The following is a 15,758-nucleotide window of genomic DNA, read 5'->3' on the forward strand; positions in this document are numbered from 1 at the left end:
ACAGGTACCAAGTCAATGTGTGGGGTACAGGTACCAAGTCAATGTGTGGGGTACCGATACCAAGTCAATGTGTGGGGTACAGGTACCAAGTCAATGTGTGGGGTACAGGTACCAAGTCAATGTGTGGGGTACAGGTACCAAGTCAATGTGTGGCGTACAGGTACCAAGTCAATGTGTGGCGTACAGGTACCAAGTCAATGTGTGGCGTACAGGTACCAAGTCAATGTGTGGCGTACAGGTACCAAGTCAATGTGTGGGGTACAGGTACCAAGTCAATGTGTGGTGTACAGGTACCAAGTCAATGTGTGGGGTACAGGTACCAAGTCAATGTGTGGCGTACAGGTACCAAGTCAATGTGTGGCGTACAGGTACCAAGTCAATGTGTGGGGTACAGGTACCGAGTCAATGTGTGGGGTACAGGTACCGAGTCAATGTGTGGGGTACCGGTACCAAGTCAATGTGTGGGGTACAGGTACCAAGTCAATGTGTGGGGTACAGGTACCAAGTCAATGTGTGGGGTACCGATACCAAGTCAATGTGTGGCGTACAGGTACCAAGTCAATGTGTGGGGTACAGGTACCAAGTCAATGTGTGGCGTACAGGTACCAAGTCAATGTGTGGCGTACAGGTACCAAGTCAATGTGTGGGGTACAGGTACCGAGTCAATGTGTGGGGTACAGGTACTGAGTCAATGTGTGGTTAGGTTAGTTGAGGTCATTTGTAAAGTAACTATGTGTAGATAATAAACAGCGAGTAGCAGCTGTGTAAAAACAAGGTGTGGGGGATCATGTAAATATTCCAGGTGGCCATTTGATGAATTTTTCAGCAGTCTTATCTTTATTTTAATAATTAGGCAGGTCAGTTAAGAACAAATTCTTATTTACAATGACAGCCTAGGAACAGTGGGTTAAACTGCCTTGTTCAGGGGCAGAACGACAGATTTTTACCTTTTTACCTTGTCAACTCAGGGATTCAATCTAACAACCTTTTGGTTACTGGCCCAACTCTCTAACCACTAGGCTACCTGCTGGTTACTGGCCCAACTCTCTAACCACTAGGCTACCTGCTGGTTACTGGCCCAACTCTCTAACCACTAGGCTACCTGCTGGTTACTGGCCCAATGCTCTAACCACTAGGCTACCTGCTGGTTACTGGCCCAACTCTCTAACCACTAGGCTACCTGCTGGTTACTGGCCCAACTCTCTAACCACTAGGCTACCTGCTGGTTACTGGCCCAATGCTCTAACCACTAGGCTACCTGCCGCCCCAGGCAGGTTTGGCAACCAGTCAGGATGCTGTCGATGGTGCAGCTGTAGAACTTTTTGAGGATCAGAGGATCCATGACAATTTTTTTCAGTCACCTGAGTGGGAAAATGTGCCCTCTTCACAACTGTCTTGGTGCGTTTTGATAGTTTGTTGGTGATGTGGACACATCTCGAGCCGTTCCACGTCAGCCCCGTTGATGTGAATGGGGGCCTGTTCGGCACTCCTTTTCCTATTGTCCCCGATCAGCTCTTTTGTCTTGCTCACGTTGAGGGAGAGGTTGTTGTCCTGACACCACACTGCCAGGTCTCTGACCTCCTCCCTATAGGCTATCTCAGCGTTGTCGGTGATCAGGCCTACCACTGTTGTGCTTGGTCACGCAGTCGTGGTTGATCAGGGAGTACAGGAGGGGACTAAGCACGCACCTCTGAGGGGTCCCAGTGTTGAGGATCAGCGGGGCAGATGTGTTGCTGCCTACCCTTACCACCTGGGGGCGGCCCGTCAGGAAGTCTAGGATCCAGTTGCAATTTATTTGTCTCCTTTTTCTGAAGGTTTCCTCCCTACACATTAGAGCATACAGAGATCTCAAGGCAAAGACTCATTTCATTTGTTCTAGAAATCCAAGGTCTTCACAGCTTGTTGTCCTTCTCATCTGTCCACATTGTTGTATAACAAAACAAAGCATGGCATAGCCTAAACATCGATAACCAGCCGCACACTTGCTTTGAACATAGAACAGTTAGCTATATACAGTACACTGAGTTTACAAATGATTAAGAACACCTGCTCTTTCCATGACCATAGACTGACAAGGTGAAAGCTATGATCCCTTATTGATGTCACTTGTTAAATCCACTTTAATCAGTGTAGATGAAGGGGAGGAGACTTGGTTAAAGAAGGGTTTTTTTAAGACTTGAGACATAGATTGTGTATGTGTGCCATTCAGAGAGAGGGTGATTGGGCAAGACAAAAGATGTAAGTGCCTTTGAACAGGGTATGGTAGTAGGTACCAGTCGGACTGGTTTGTGTCAAGATCTGCAATTCTGCTGGAGTTTTCACGCTCAACAGTTTCCTGTGTGTATCAAGGGGTGGGGGATGGTCGTGCAACTCAACATTAGGAAGGTGTTCCTAATGTTTGGTATAACCAATGTATATAGCTATGTTATAAGACAAAAAGCGACTTCGAGACCATCCTTGAAAAGCACTATTTAAAGACAATTTATTATTATTGTTAGTGTGTTATTGTTATTGTTATTATTATTAATATAGTTGGTATTGTTATTATTATTATTATTGTTATTGTTATTATTGTTGTTATTGTTATTAGTGTTATTGTTATTGTTGTTCTTATTATTATTGTTCTTATTATTGTCATTGTTATTATTGCTATTATTATTATTATTGTTATTGTTATTGTTATTATTATTGTTATTATTACTGTTATTGTTACTGTTATTGTTATTATTATTGTTATTGTTATTATTGTTATCATTGCTATTATTGTTATTGTTATTATTATTGTTATTGTTATTATTATTGTTGCTGTTATTATTATTGTTATTGTTATTATTATTGTTGTTATTATTATTGTTATTGTTATTATTATTGTTATTATTATTGTTATTGTTATTATTATTGGTATTGTTATTATTATTGGTATTGTTATTATTATTGTTATTATTATTGTTATTGTTATTGTTATTATTATTATTGTTATTGTTATTATTATTATTGTTATTGTTATTGTTACTATAGTTATTGTTATTATTATTGGTGTTGTTATTGTTGTTGTTATTGTTATTAGTGTTATTGTTATTGGTGTTATTGTTAGTGTTATTAGTATTGTTATTATTGTTATTGTTGTTCTTATTATTATTATTGTTATTGTTATTGTTATTATTGAAGGTAAATGTAAAATGTCCACTTCCTCATCTACAGCACCACCCCCAAAATATATTTATGTGAAAACGTCGCGTTTCTATTGTAGTACATAAGGAAGATAAACGTGTCCAATGACATCGTTGGTTTTCATCGCCAACTAAACACTGGGGCGGCAGGGTAGCCTAGTGGTTAGAGGGTAGAGGCGACAGGGTAGCCTAGTGGTTAGAGCGTAGGGACGGCAGGGTAGCCTAGTGGTTAGAGTGGAGGGGCGGCAGGGTAGCCTAGTGGTTAGAGGGTAGGGGCGGCAGGGTAGCCTAGTGGTTAGAGCGTAGGGACGGCAGGGTAGCCTAGTGGTTAGAGCGTAGGGACGGCAGGGTAGCCTAGTGGTTAGAGTGGAGGGGCGGCAGGCAGCCTAGTGGTTAGAGGGTAGAGGCGGCAGGGTAGCCTAGTGGTTAGAGTGTAGGGACGGCAGGGTAGCCTAGTGGTTAGAGTGGAGGGGCGGCAGGCAGCCTAGTGGTTAGAGGGTAGAGGCGGCAGGGTAGCCTAGTGGTTAGAGTGTAGGGGCGGCAGGGTAGCCTAGTGGTTAGAGTGTAGGGACGGCAGGGTAGCCTAGTGGTTAGAGTGTAGGGACGGCAGGGTAGCCTAGTGGTTAGAGTGTAGGGGCGGCAGGGTAGCCTAGTGGTTAGAGTGTAGGGACGGCAGGGTAGCCTAGTGGTTAGAGTGTAGGGGCGGCAGGCAGCCTAGTGGTTAGAGGGTAGAGGCGGCAGGGTAGCCTAGTGGTTAGAGTGTAGGGGCGGCAGGGTAGCCTAGTGGTTAGAGTGTAGGGGCGGCAGGGTAGCCTAGTGGTTAGAGTGTAGAGGCGGCAGGGTAGCCTAGTGGTTAAGGGGCGGCAGGGTAGCCTAGTGGTTAAGGGGTGGCAGGGTAGCCTAGTGGTTAAGGGGCGGCAGGGTAGCCTAGTGGTTAGAGTGTAGGGGTGGCAGGGTAGCCTAGTGGTTAGAGTGTAGGGACGGCAGGGCAGCCTAGTGGTTAGAGTGTAGGGGCGGCAGGGCAGCCTAGTGGTTAGAGTGTAGGGGCGGCAGGGTAGCCTAGTGGTTAGAGTGTAGGGGCGGCAGGGTAGCCTAGTGGTTAGAGGGTAGCCTAGTGGTTAGAGTGTAGGGTCGGCAGGGTAGCCTAGTGGTTAGAGTGTAGGGGCGGCAGGGTAGCCTAGTGGTTAGAGTGTAGGGGCGGCAGGGCAGCCTAGTGGTTAGAGTGTAGGGACGGCAGCGTAGCCTAGTGGTTAGAGTGTAGGGGCGGCAGGGCAGCCTAGTGGTTAGAGTGTAGGGGCGGCAGGGTAGCCTAGTGGTTAGAGTGTAGGGGCGGCAGGGTAGCCTAGTGGTTAGAGTGTAGGGACGGCAGGTAGCCTAGTGGTTAGAGTGTAGGGACGGCAGGTAGCCTAGTGGTTAGAGTGTAGGGACGGCAGGTAGCCTAGTGGTTAGAGTGTAGGGACGGCAGGTAGCCTAGTGGTTAGAGTGTAGGGACGGCAGGGTAGCCTAGTGGTTAGAGTGTAGGGACGGCAGGGTAGCCTAGTGGTTAGAGTGTAGGGACGGCAGGGTAGCCTAGTGGTTAGAGTGTAGGGGCGGCAGGGTAGCCTAGTGGCTACAGTGTAGGGGCGGCAGGGTAGACTAGTGGTTAGAGTGTAGGGGTGGCAGGGTAGCCTAGTGGTTAGAGTGTAGGGGCGGCAGGGTAGCCTAGTGGTTAGAGTGTAGGGGCGGCAGGGTAGCCTAGTGGTTAGAGTGTAGGGGCGGCAGGGTAGCCTAGTGGTTAGAGTGTAGGGACGGCAGGTAGCCTAGTGGTTAGAGTGTAGGGACGGCAGGTAGCCTAGTGGTTAGAGTGTAGGGACGGCAGGTAGCCTAGTGGTTAGAGTGTAGGGACGGCAGGTAGCCTAGTGGTTAGAGTGTAGGGACGGCAGGGTAGCCTAGTGGTTAGAGTGTAGGGACGGCAGGGTAGCCTAGTGGTTAGAGTGTAGGGACGGCAGGGTAGCCTAGTGGTTAGAGTGTAGGGGCGGCAGGGTAGCCTAGTGGTTACAGTGTAGGGGCGGCAGGGTAGACTAGTGGTTAGAGTGTAGGGGTGGCAGGGTAGCCTAGTGGTTAGAGTGTAGGGGCGGCAGGGTAGCCTAGTGGTTAGAGTGTAGGGGCGGCAGGGTAGCCTAGTGGTTAGAGTGTAGGGACGGCAGGGCAGCCTAGTGGTTAGAGTGTAGGGGCGGCAGGGCAGCCTAGTGGTTAGAGTGTAGGGGCGGCAGGGTAGCCTAGTGGTTAGAGTGTAGGGGCGGCAGGGTAGCCTAGTGGTTAGAGGGTAGCCTAGTGGTTAGAGTGTAGGGTCGGCAGGGTAGCCTAGTGGTTAGAGTGTAGGGGCGGCAGGGTAGCCTAGTGGTTAGAGTGTAGGGGCGGCAGGGCAGCCTAGTGGTTAGAGTGTAGGGACGGCAGCGTAGCCTAGTGGTTAGAGTGTAGGGGCGGCAGGGCAGCCTAGTGGTTAGAGTGTAGGGGCGGCAGGGTAGCCTAGTGGTTAGAGTGTAGGGGCGGCAGGGTAGCCTAGTGGTTAGAGTGTAGGGACGGCAGGTAGCCTAGTGGTTAGAGTGTAGAGGCGGCAGGTAGCCTAGTGGTTAGAGTGTAGGGACGGCAGGTAGCCTAGTGGTTAGAGTGTAGGGACGGCAGGGCAGCCTAGTGGTTAGAGTGTAGGGGTGGCAGGGTAGCCTAGTGGTTAGAGTGTAGGGGTGGCAGGGTAGCCTAGTGGTTAGAGTGTAGGGGCGGCAGGGTAGCCTAGTGGTTAGAGGGTAGCCTAGTGGTTAGAGTGTAGGGGCGGCAGGGTAGCCTAGTGGTTAGAGTGTAGGGATGGCAGGGCAGCCTAGTGGTTAGAGTGTAGGGGTGGCAGGGTAGCCTAGTGGTTAGAGTGTAGGGGCGGCAGGGTAGCCTAGTGGTTAGAGTGTAGGGACGGCAGGTAGCCTAGTGGTTAGAGTGTAGGGACGGCAGGTAGCCTAGTGGTTAGAGTGTAGGGACGGCAGGTAGCCTAGTGGTTAGAGTGTAGGGACGGCAGGGTAGCCTAGTGGTTAGAGTGTAGGGACGGCAGGGTAGCCTAGTGGTTAGAGTGTAGGGACGGCAGGGTAGCCTAGTGGTTAGAGTGTAGGGGCGGCAGGGTAGCCTAGTGGTTAGAGTGTAGGGACGGCAGGGCAGCCTAGTGGTTAGAGTGTAGGGGTGGCAGGGTAGCCTAGTGGTTAGAGTGTAGGGGCGGCAGGGTAGCCTAGTGGTTAGAGTGTAGGGGCGGCAGGGTAGCCTAGTGGTTAGAGTGTAGGGACGGCAGGGCAGCCTAGTGGTTAGAGTGTAGGGGTGGCAGGGTAGCCTAGTGGTTAGAGTGTAGGGGCGGCAGGGTAGCCTAGTGGTTAGAGTGTAGGGGTGGCAGGGTAGCCTAGTGGTTAGAGTGTAGGGGTGGCAGGGTAGCCTAGTGGTTAGAGTGAAGGTGTTGCAGGGTAGCCTAGTGGTTAGAGTGTAGGGGTGGCAGGGTAGCCTAGTGGTTAGAGTGTAGGGACGGCAGGGCAGCCTAGTGGTTAGAGTGTAGGGGTGGCAGGGTAGCCTAGTGGTTAGAGTGTAGGGGTGGCAGGGTAGCCTAGTGGTTAGAGTGTAGGGGTGGCAGGGTAGCCTAGTGGTTAGAGTGTAGGGGTGGCAGGGTAGCCTAGTGGTTAGAGTGTAGGGACGGCAGGGCAGCCTAGTGGTTAGAGTGTAGGGGTGGCAGGGTAGCCTAGTGGTTAGAGTGTAGGGGCGGCAGGGTAGCCTAGTGGTTAGAGTGTAGGGGTGGCAGGGTAGCCTAGTGGTTAGAGTGTAGGGGTGGCAGGGTAGCCTAGTGGTTAGAGTGAAGGTGTTGCAGGGTAGCCTAGTGGTTAGAGTGTAGGGGTGGCAGGGTAGCCTAGTGGTTAGAGTGTAGGGACGGCAGGGCAGCCTAGTGGTTAGAGTGTAGGGGTGGCAGGGTAGCCTAGTGGTTAGAGTGTAGGGGTGGCAGGGTAGCCTAGTGGTTAGAGTGTAGGGGTGGCAGGGTAGCCTAGTGGTTAGAGTGTAGGGGTGGCAGGGTAGCCTAGTGGTTAGAGTGTAGGGACGGCAGGGCAGCCTAGTGGTTAGAGTGTAGGGACGGCAGGGCAGCCTAGTGGTTAGAGTGTAGGGGTGGCAGGGTAGCCTAGTGGTTAGATTGTAGGGGTGGCAGGGTAGCCTAGTGGTTAGAGTGTAGGGGTGGCAGGGTAGCCTAGTGGTTAGAGTGTAGGGACGGCAGGGCAGCCTAGTGGTTAGAGTGTAGGGGTGGCAGGGTAGCCTAGTGGTTAGAGTGTAGGGGTGGCAGGGTAGCCTAGTGGTTAGAGTGTAGGGGAGGCAGGGTAGCCTAGTGGTTAGAGTGAAGGTGTTGCAGGGTAGCCTAGTGGTTAGAGTGTAGGGGTGGCAGGGTAGCCTAGTGGTTAGAGTGTAGGGGTGGCAGGGTAGCCTAGTGGTTAGAGTGTAGGGACGGCAGGGCAGCCTAGTGGTTAGAGTGTAGGGGTGGCAGGGTAGCCTAGTGGTTAGAGTGTAGGGGTGGCAGGGTAGCCTAGTGGTTAGAGTGTAGGGGTGGCAGGGTTAGCCTAGTGGTTAGAGTGTAGGGGTGGCAGGGTTAGCCTAGTGGTTAGAGTGTAGGGACGGCAGGGCAGCCTAGTGGTTAGAGTGTAGGGGTGGCAGGGTTAGCCTAGTGGTTAGAGTGTTGGACTAGTAACCGAAAAGGTTAAAAATATGTCGTTCTGCCCCCTGAACAAGGCAGTTAACACACTGTTCCTTGACCGTCATTGAAAATAAAATCTTCTTCTTTATTAACTGACTTGCCTAGTTTAAAATTGCCTAATAATTGTTTGATGATGTCAATGGAAACATTAAGCTTCCTCTATATTTCTTTCTACAAAACATAGAAAAGTGGCCGTGTCACATATGTTGATGTATTTGACTTTACTTTTTTTGGGGGGGGGGGGGGGGGGTAGATCAGCCTTAATACAGCAGATCGATTGTGGATTCCATCAATGCATTTGGATGCATCATTTCCAATCCCCCATATCTTTATTTGTAAATATACAGGACCAGTCAACAGTTTGGACACACCTACTCATTCCAGGGTTTTTCTTTATTTTTACTATTTTCTATATTGTAGAATAATAGTGAAGACATCGAAACTATGACATGATGTAGGATGTAATCCTATAGGACAGAAAGAGTTGGAGACAGATGAAGTTTGTAGGCCAATAGGACAGAAGGAGTTGGAGACAGATGAAGGTTGTAGGCCAATAGGACAGCAGGAGTTGGAGACAGATGGAGGTGGTAGGCCAATAGGACAGCAGGAGTTGGAGACAGATGCAGGTTGTAGGCCAATAGGACAGCAGGAGTTGGAGACAGATGGAGGTTGTAGGCCAATAGGACAGCAGGAGTTGGAGACAGATGGAGGTTGTAGGCCAATAGGACAGAAGGAGTTGGAGACAGATGGAGGTTGTAGGCCAATAGGACAGAAGGAGTTGGAGACAGATGCAGGTTGTAGGCCAATAGGACAGAAGGAGTTGGAGACAGATGGAGGTTGTAGGCCAATAGGACAGAAGGAGTTGGAGACAGATGACGGTTGTAGGCCAATAGGACAGACGGAGTTGGAGACAGATGGAGGTTGTAGGCCAATAGGACAGAAGGAGTTGGAGACAGATGGAGGTTGTAGGCCAATAGGACAAAAGGAGTTGGAGACAGATGAAGGTTGTAGGCCAATAGGACAGCAGGAGTTGGAGACAGATGGAGGTTGTAGGCCAATAGGACAGAAGGAGTTGGAGACAGATGACAGTTGTAGGCCAATAGGACAGAAGGAGTTGGAGACAGATGGAGGTTGTAAGCCAATAGGACAGCAGGAGTTGGAGACAGATGGAGGTTGTAGGCCAATAGGACAGCAGGAGTTGGAGGCAGATGGAGGTTGTAGGCCAATAGGACAGAAAGAGTTGGAGACAGATGGAGGTTGTAGGCCAATAGGACAGAAAGAGTTGGAGACAGATGGAGGTTGTAGGCCAATAGGACAGAAGGAGTTGGAGACAGATGACGGTTGTAGGCCAATAGGACAGAAAGAGTTGGAGACAGATGACGGTTGTAGGCCAATAGGACAGAAAGAGTTGGAGACAGATGACGGTTGTAGGCCAATAGGACAGCAGGAGTTGGAGACAGATGGAGGTTGTAGGCCAATAGGACAGCAGGAGTTGGAGACAGATGACGGTTGTAGGCCAATAGGACAGCAGGAGTTGGAGACAGATGGAGGTTGTAGGCCAATAGGACAGCAGGAGTTGGAGACAGATGGAGGTTGTAGGCCAATTGGACAGCAGGAGTTGGAGACAGATGACGGTTGTAGGCCAATAGGACAGCAGGAGTTGGAGACAGCTGGAGGTTGTAGGCCAATAGGACAGCAGGAGTTGGAGACAGGTGACGGTTGTAGGCCAATAGGACAGAAGGAGTTGGAGACATATGTAGGATGTAGTCCTATAGGACAGAAGGAGTAAAATGAGACAGATGAAGTCGAGGCATCGAGGGTGGTGATGCTGCAGGGTGATGAGAGATTGTTGTGGGCACTGTGTGGGCACTGTGTGGGCACTGTGTGGGCTCTGTGTTGGCACTGTGTGGGCACGAGATATGTCCTTACCTAGACCACAGCTGAGCTGATCACCCAGAGACTGACAGACATACAAGCCTTTGGCCGGCCCAGGGTTTCAATTCAATTCAATTCAAGGGGCTTTATTGGCATGGGAAACATGTGTTAACATTGCCAAAGCAAGTGAGGTAGATATTATACAAAAGTGAAATAAACAATACAAATTAACAGTAAACATTACACATACAGAAGTTTCAAAACAATAAAGACATTACAAATGTTATATTATATATATACAGTGTTGTAACAATGTACAAATGGTTAAAGCACACAAGTTAAAATAAATAAGCATAAATATGGGTTGTATTTACAATGGTGTTTGTTCTTCACTGGTTGCCCTTTTCTTGTGGCAACAGGTCACAAATCTTGCTGCTGTGATGGCACACTGTGGAATTTCTCCCAGTAGATATGGGAGTTTATCAAAATTGGATTTGTTTTCAAATTCTTTGTGGATCTGTGTAATCTGAGGGAAATATGTCTCTCTAATATGGTCATACATTGGGCAGGAGGTTAGGAAGTGCAGCTCAGTTTCCACCTCATTTTGTGGGCAGTGAGCACATAGCCTGTCTTCTCTTGAGAGCCATGTCTGCCTACGGCGGCCTTTCTCAATAGCAAGGCTATGCTCACTGAGTCTGTACATAGTCAAAGCTTTCCTTAAGTTTGGGTCAGTCACAGTGGTCAGGTATTCTGCCACTGTGTACTCTCTGTTTAGGGCCAAATAGCATTCTAGTTTGCTCTGTTTTTTTGTTAATTCTTTCCAATGTGTCAAGTAATTATCTTTTTGTTTTCTCATGATTTGGTTGGGTCTAATTGTGCTGTTGTCCTGGGGCTCTGTGGGGTGTGTTTGTGTTTGTGAACAGAGCCCTAGGACCAGCTTGCTTAGGGGACTCTTCTCCAGGTTCATCTCTCTGTAGGTGATGGCTTTGTTATGGAAGGTTTGGGAATCGCTTCCTTTTAGGTGGTTGTAGAATTTAACGGCTCTTTTCTGGATTTTGATAATTAGTGGGTATCGGCCTAATTCTGCTCTGCATGCATTATTTGGTGTTCTACGTTGTACACGGAGGATATTTTTGCAGAATTCTGCATGCAGAGTCTCAATTTGGTGTTTGTCCCATTTTGTGAAATCTTGGTTGGTGAGCGGTCCCCAGACCTCACAACCATAAAGGGCAATGGGCTCTATGACTGATTCAAGTATTTTTAGCCAGATCCTAATTGGTATGTTGAAATTTATGTTCCTTTTGATGGCATAGAATGCCCTTCTTGCCTTGTCTCTCAGATCGTTCACAGCTTTGTGGAAGTTACCTGTGGCGCTGATGTTTAGGCCGAGGTATGTATAGTTTTTTGTGTGCTCTAGGGCAACAGTGTCTAGATGGAATTTGTGGTCCTGGCGACTGGACCTTTTTTGGAACACCATTATTTTGGTCTTACTGAGATTTACTGTCAGGGCCCAGGTCTGACAGAATCTGTGCAGAAGATCTAGGTGCTGCTGTAGGCCCTCCTTGGTTGGTGACAGAAGCACCAGATCATCAGCAAACAGTAGACATTTGACTTCAGAGTCTAGTAGGGTGAGGCCGGGTGCTGCAGACTGTTCTAGTGCCCGCGCCAATTCGTTGATATATATGTTGAAGAGGGTGGGGCTTAAGCTGCATCCCTGTCTCACCCCACGACCCTGTGTGAAGAAATGTGTGTGTTTTTTGCCAATTTTAACCGCACACTTGTTGTTTGTGTACATGGATTTTATAATGTCGTATGTTTTACCCCCAACACCACTTTCCATCAATTTGTATAGCAGACCCTCATGCCAAATTGAGTCGAAGGCTTTTTTGAAGTCAACAAAGCATGAGAAGACTTTGCCTTTGTTTTGGTTTGTTTGGTTGTCAATTAGGGTGTGTAGGGTGAATACATGGTCTGTTGTACGGTAATTTGGTAAAAAGCCAATTTGACATTTGCTCAGTACATTGTTTTCATTGAGGAAATGTACGAGTCTGCTGTTAATGATAATGCAGAGTATTTTCCCAAGGTTACTGTTGACGCATATTCCACGGTAGTTATTGGGGTCAAATTTGTCTCCACTTTTGTGGATTGGGGTGATCAGTCCTTGGTTCCAAATATTGGGGAAGATGCCAGAGCTAAGGACGATGTTAAAGAGTTTTAGTATAGCCAATTGGAATTTGTTGTCTGTATATTTGATCATTTCATTAAGGATACCATCAACACCACAGGCCTTTTTGGGTTGGAGGGTTTTTATTTTGTCCTGTAACTCGTTCAAGGTAATTGGAGAATCCAGTGGGTTCTGGTAGTCTTTAATAGTTGATTCTAGGATTTGTATTTGATCATGTATATGTTTTTGCTCTTTATTCTTTGTTATAGAGCCAAAAAGATTGGAGAAGTGGTTTACCCATACATCTCCATTTTGGATAGATAATTCTTCGTGTTGTTGTTTGTTTAGTGTTTTCCAATTTTCCCAGAAGTGGTTAGAGTCTATGGATTCTTCAATTACATTGAGCTGATTTCTGACGTGCTGTTCCTTCTTTTTCCGTAGTGTATGTCTGTATTGTTTTAGTGATTCACCATAGTGAAGGCGTAGACTCAGGTTTTCCGGGTCTCTATGTTTTTGGTTGGACAGGTTTCTCAATTTATTTCTTAGATTTTTGCATTCTTCATCAAACCATTTGTCATTGTTGTTCATTTTCTTTGGTTTTCTATTTGAGATTTTTAGATTTGACAGGGAAGCTGAGAGGTCAAATATACTGTTAAGATTTTCTACTGCCAAGTTTACACCTTCACTATTGCAGTGGAACGTTTTACCCAGGAAGTTGTCTAAAAGGGATTGAATTTGCTGTTGTCTAATTGTGTTTTGGTAGGTTTCCAAACTGCATTCCTTCCATCTATAGCATTTCTTAATGTTACTCAGTTCCTTTGGCTTTGATGCCTCATGATTGAGTATTGCTCTGTTCAAGTAGACTGTGATTTTGCTGTGGTCTGATAGGGGTGTCAGTGGGCTGACTGTGAACGCTCTGAGAGACTCTGGGTTGAGGTCAGTGATAAAGTAGTCTACAGTGCTACTGCCAAGAGATGAGCTATAGGTGAACCTACCATAGGAGTCCCCTCGAAGCCTACCATTGACTATGTACATACCCAGCGTGCGACAGAGCTGCAGGAGTTGTGACCCGTTTTTGTTGGTTATGTTGTCATAGTTGTGCCTAGGGGGGCATATGGAGGAGGGAATGCTGTCACCTGCAGGCAGGTGTTTGTCCCCCTGTGTGCTGAGGGTGTCAGGTTCTTGTCCAGTTCTGGCATTTAGGTCGCCACAGACTAATACATGTCCCTGGGCCTGGAAATGATTGATTTCCTCCTTCAGGATGGAGAAGCTGTCTTCATTAAAGTATGGGGATTCTAGTGGGGGGATATAGGTAGCACACAGGAGGACATTTTTCTCTGTTAAGATAATTTCCTTTTGAATTTCTAGCCAAATGTAAAATGATCCTGTTTTGATTAATTTAATGGAGTGAGTTAGGTCTGCTCTATACCAAATTAGCATTCCCCCTGAGTCCCTTCCCTGTTTCACACCTGGTAGTTTGGTGGATGGGACTACCAGCTCTCTGTAACCTAGAGGGCAACCAGTGGGTCCGTCTCCTCTGTACCAGGTTTCTTGCAGGATGACAATGTCTGCATTACCGATTTCTTTGGTGAAGTCCGGGTTCCTGCTCTTTAGGCCAAAGGCAGATGACCTCAGGCCTTGGATATTCCAGGATGATATAGTGAAGGCTTTTTGTTCCATAAAGTGTCCAATGTTGTTGGTCGTGGTTTGGCCTCAGGCCAGTAAGTGTGAGCAGAGCCTGCTGAGCATCTGGTACATGCCGTTGGCTTGGGCGAGTGTAAGAGTGGGGGTTGGGCCTGTTTGCCCGCTCACTACCTGGGCGTATGTGTGACTTCCATGTTGATGCCCTCTTTGCGGGGGTGGGGTGCATGGGGTGGGCAGGAGTGGCATAGGTCTGATCTGAGGGGGCCTAAATTGGGTGTGGGCATGGTTGATGTGGGGGGGTGTTGATTGGTTGGGGTGGGGGTGTGTCTGGGGGTGCTGTGGTCTGGATGTAAGTCCTCTTGGCGTGGGTCCTCTATGTGTAGGTCCAGGGTGGGGTGCTGAAGGTCTTGGAGGGTGTCTCGCTGGTCTGGGTGGGGTGTCTATTGATCTGTTGCTCCTGTGTGAAGTGTTGGGGCTGCGTTTGAGAGCGATGTCCTTTAGAGTCCGGGCAAAGGTGGGCACTGCTGCCTTGTAGAGGTGGACCTGGTCATAGAGGCTGTTCAAGTCCAGGGTGGAGTGGTGGGCCAGGAAAACATTTGGTTTTGAGGCACAGTCACGGGAAATGCTTGCGTTTACCCTCTGTATTGTAGCAGGGTGGAAGTCTTTTCGTGGTAGCAGGGTGGAGATAACCACTTGTGCATTGGGGAAAGTAGAAGAAGCTTTTTCAATCACTCCCTTCAGTGCTGTGGCCACCCTTTCCTGCTGTGCTCTCAGGTCGTTTGTGCCTGTGTGTATTATTATGTGGCTAGGTGAGCCTAGTTTGTCCTCAGACAGAAGGTCTAGGGCGCACTGGGTGTTTGGACACCAGAGTTTAGACACACTGTGTTTGGGAAAAAGTTTTTTTTCTTCTATATGGTCCCGTGTGGCTCAGTTGGTAGAGCATGGCGCTTGCAACGCCAGGGTTGTGGGTTCAATTCCCACGGGGGGACCAGGATGAATATGTATGAACTTTCCAATTTGTAAGTCGCTCTGGATAAGAGCGTCTGCTAAATGACTTAAATGTAAATGTAAATGTATATATTTCCCATTTGAGTCCATAAGGAGAAAAATCTGTGTCTTGTGTTTGTCCTCAGTGGGTGTGGGGGGGTTGTCAGGAGGGCTATCAGGGTGGCTGACAGGGGGGGTGCTCAGGGGGGGTGAGAGCTGCTGGGCTTGGGGTTTTTCTTTTGTCTGTTCTGCTGTGATGTTGACTCTATGGTCAGGGTCTGGTGTGGACTGTTCTGCTGTGGTGTCGAGACTTTTGTCGGGTGATGAGGTGGGCTGTTCTGCTGGCTTCTCTGTGGGGATGGCCACCTCCCTAGTGGGTTGTTCTCTGTCACATGCCATCCCCCTCAACCTCTCCTCCAGCAGTCTGATCCTCTCCTCCATCCCCCTCTCCCTCTCCTCCAGCAGTCTGATCCTCTCCTCTAGTGCTCTGTTCTGCTCCTGCTCCTGCTTCTGCTCTTTCTCCAGTTGAAGTTGTCTCTTAACTGTCCAGAGTCCAGATGTGTCTCTCTCCACCTCCAGCACTCCTGGTCTGGTTAAAGGGGTGTTGTTGTGCTGGACTGTTGTCTGGGTCTGTGCTGACTGGAGTGTAATCACCTGCTGTTCCAGCTCAACCTGCCTTACCTCCAGCTGGGTGAATTTATCCTTCATTTCAATGAGGGAGAAGTGCTCTGTACTGGGAGGTTGACTGTCTGCTGAGGGTTGCTCGTCTGTGGGGTTATATGATGAAGAGTTTTGGTCTGACCCGCTTGGGGTGGGGGTATCTTTATCAAGGGAGAGCTTCTCCTGCTGGGCTAATTCTTTGATTAGGTGAAAGTCCAGCTGAAACTGTTTGGGGTTGCCCTGTACCAATACTGTTCCAGACTTATATAGATTTATGTTAGCTGACTCAGAGTCCTCGTTGTCAAGTATCCTGAGTTTCCACCCCTCGTTAACCCCCCCTCTCTTAACAGAGGGGTAGTGTGCTAATATAGCACTGTGCCATGCCAGGGGATGGTTTGTGTGGAAGATAAGGTTGCTGATGTTCCCATTTTTGTAATAGTCAGCAAAAAGTGTCTCTTGATTTTCCATAAGGAGCTTCATTTTGTGCTCTTTTCTTGCCTTATCATTCTTTACACTCACAGGG

Source organism: Salvelinus namaycush, chromosome 1 (assembly GCF_016432855.1).
Source record: "Salvelinus namaycush isolate Seneca chromosome 1, SaNama_1.0, whole genome shotgun sequence".
Taxonomy (NCBI): domain Eukaryota; kingdom Metazoa; phylum Chordata; class Actinopteri; order Salmoniformes; family Salmonidae; genus Salvelinus; species Salvelinus namaycush.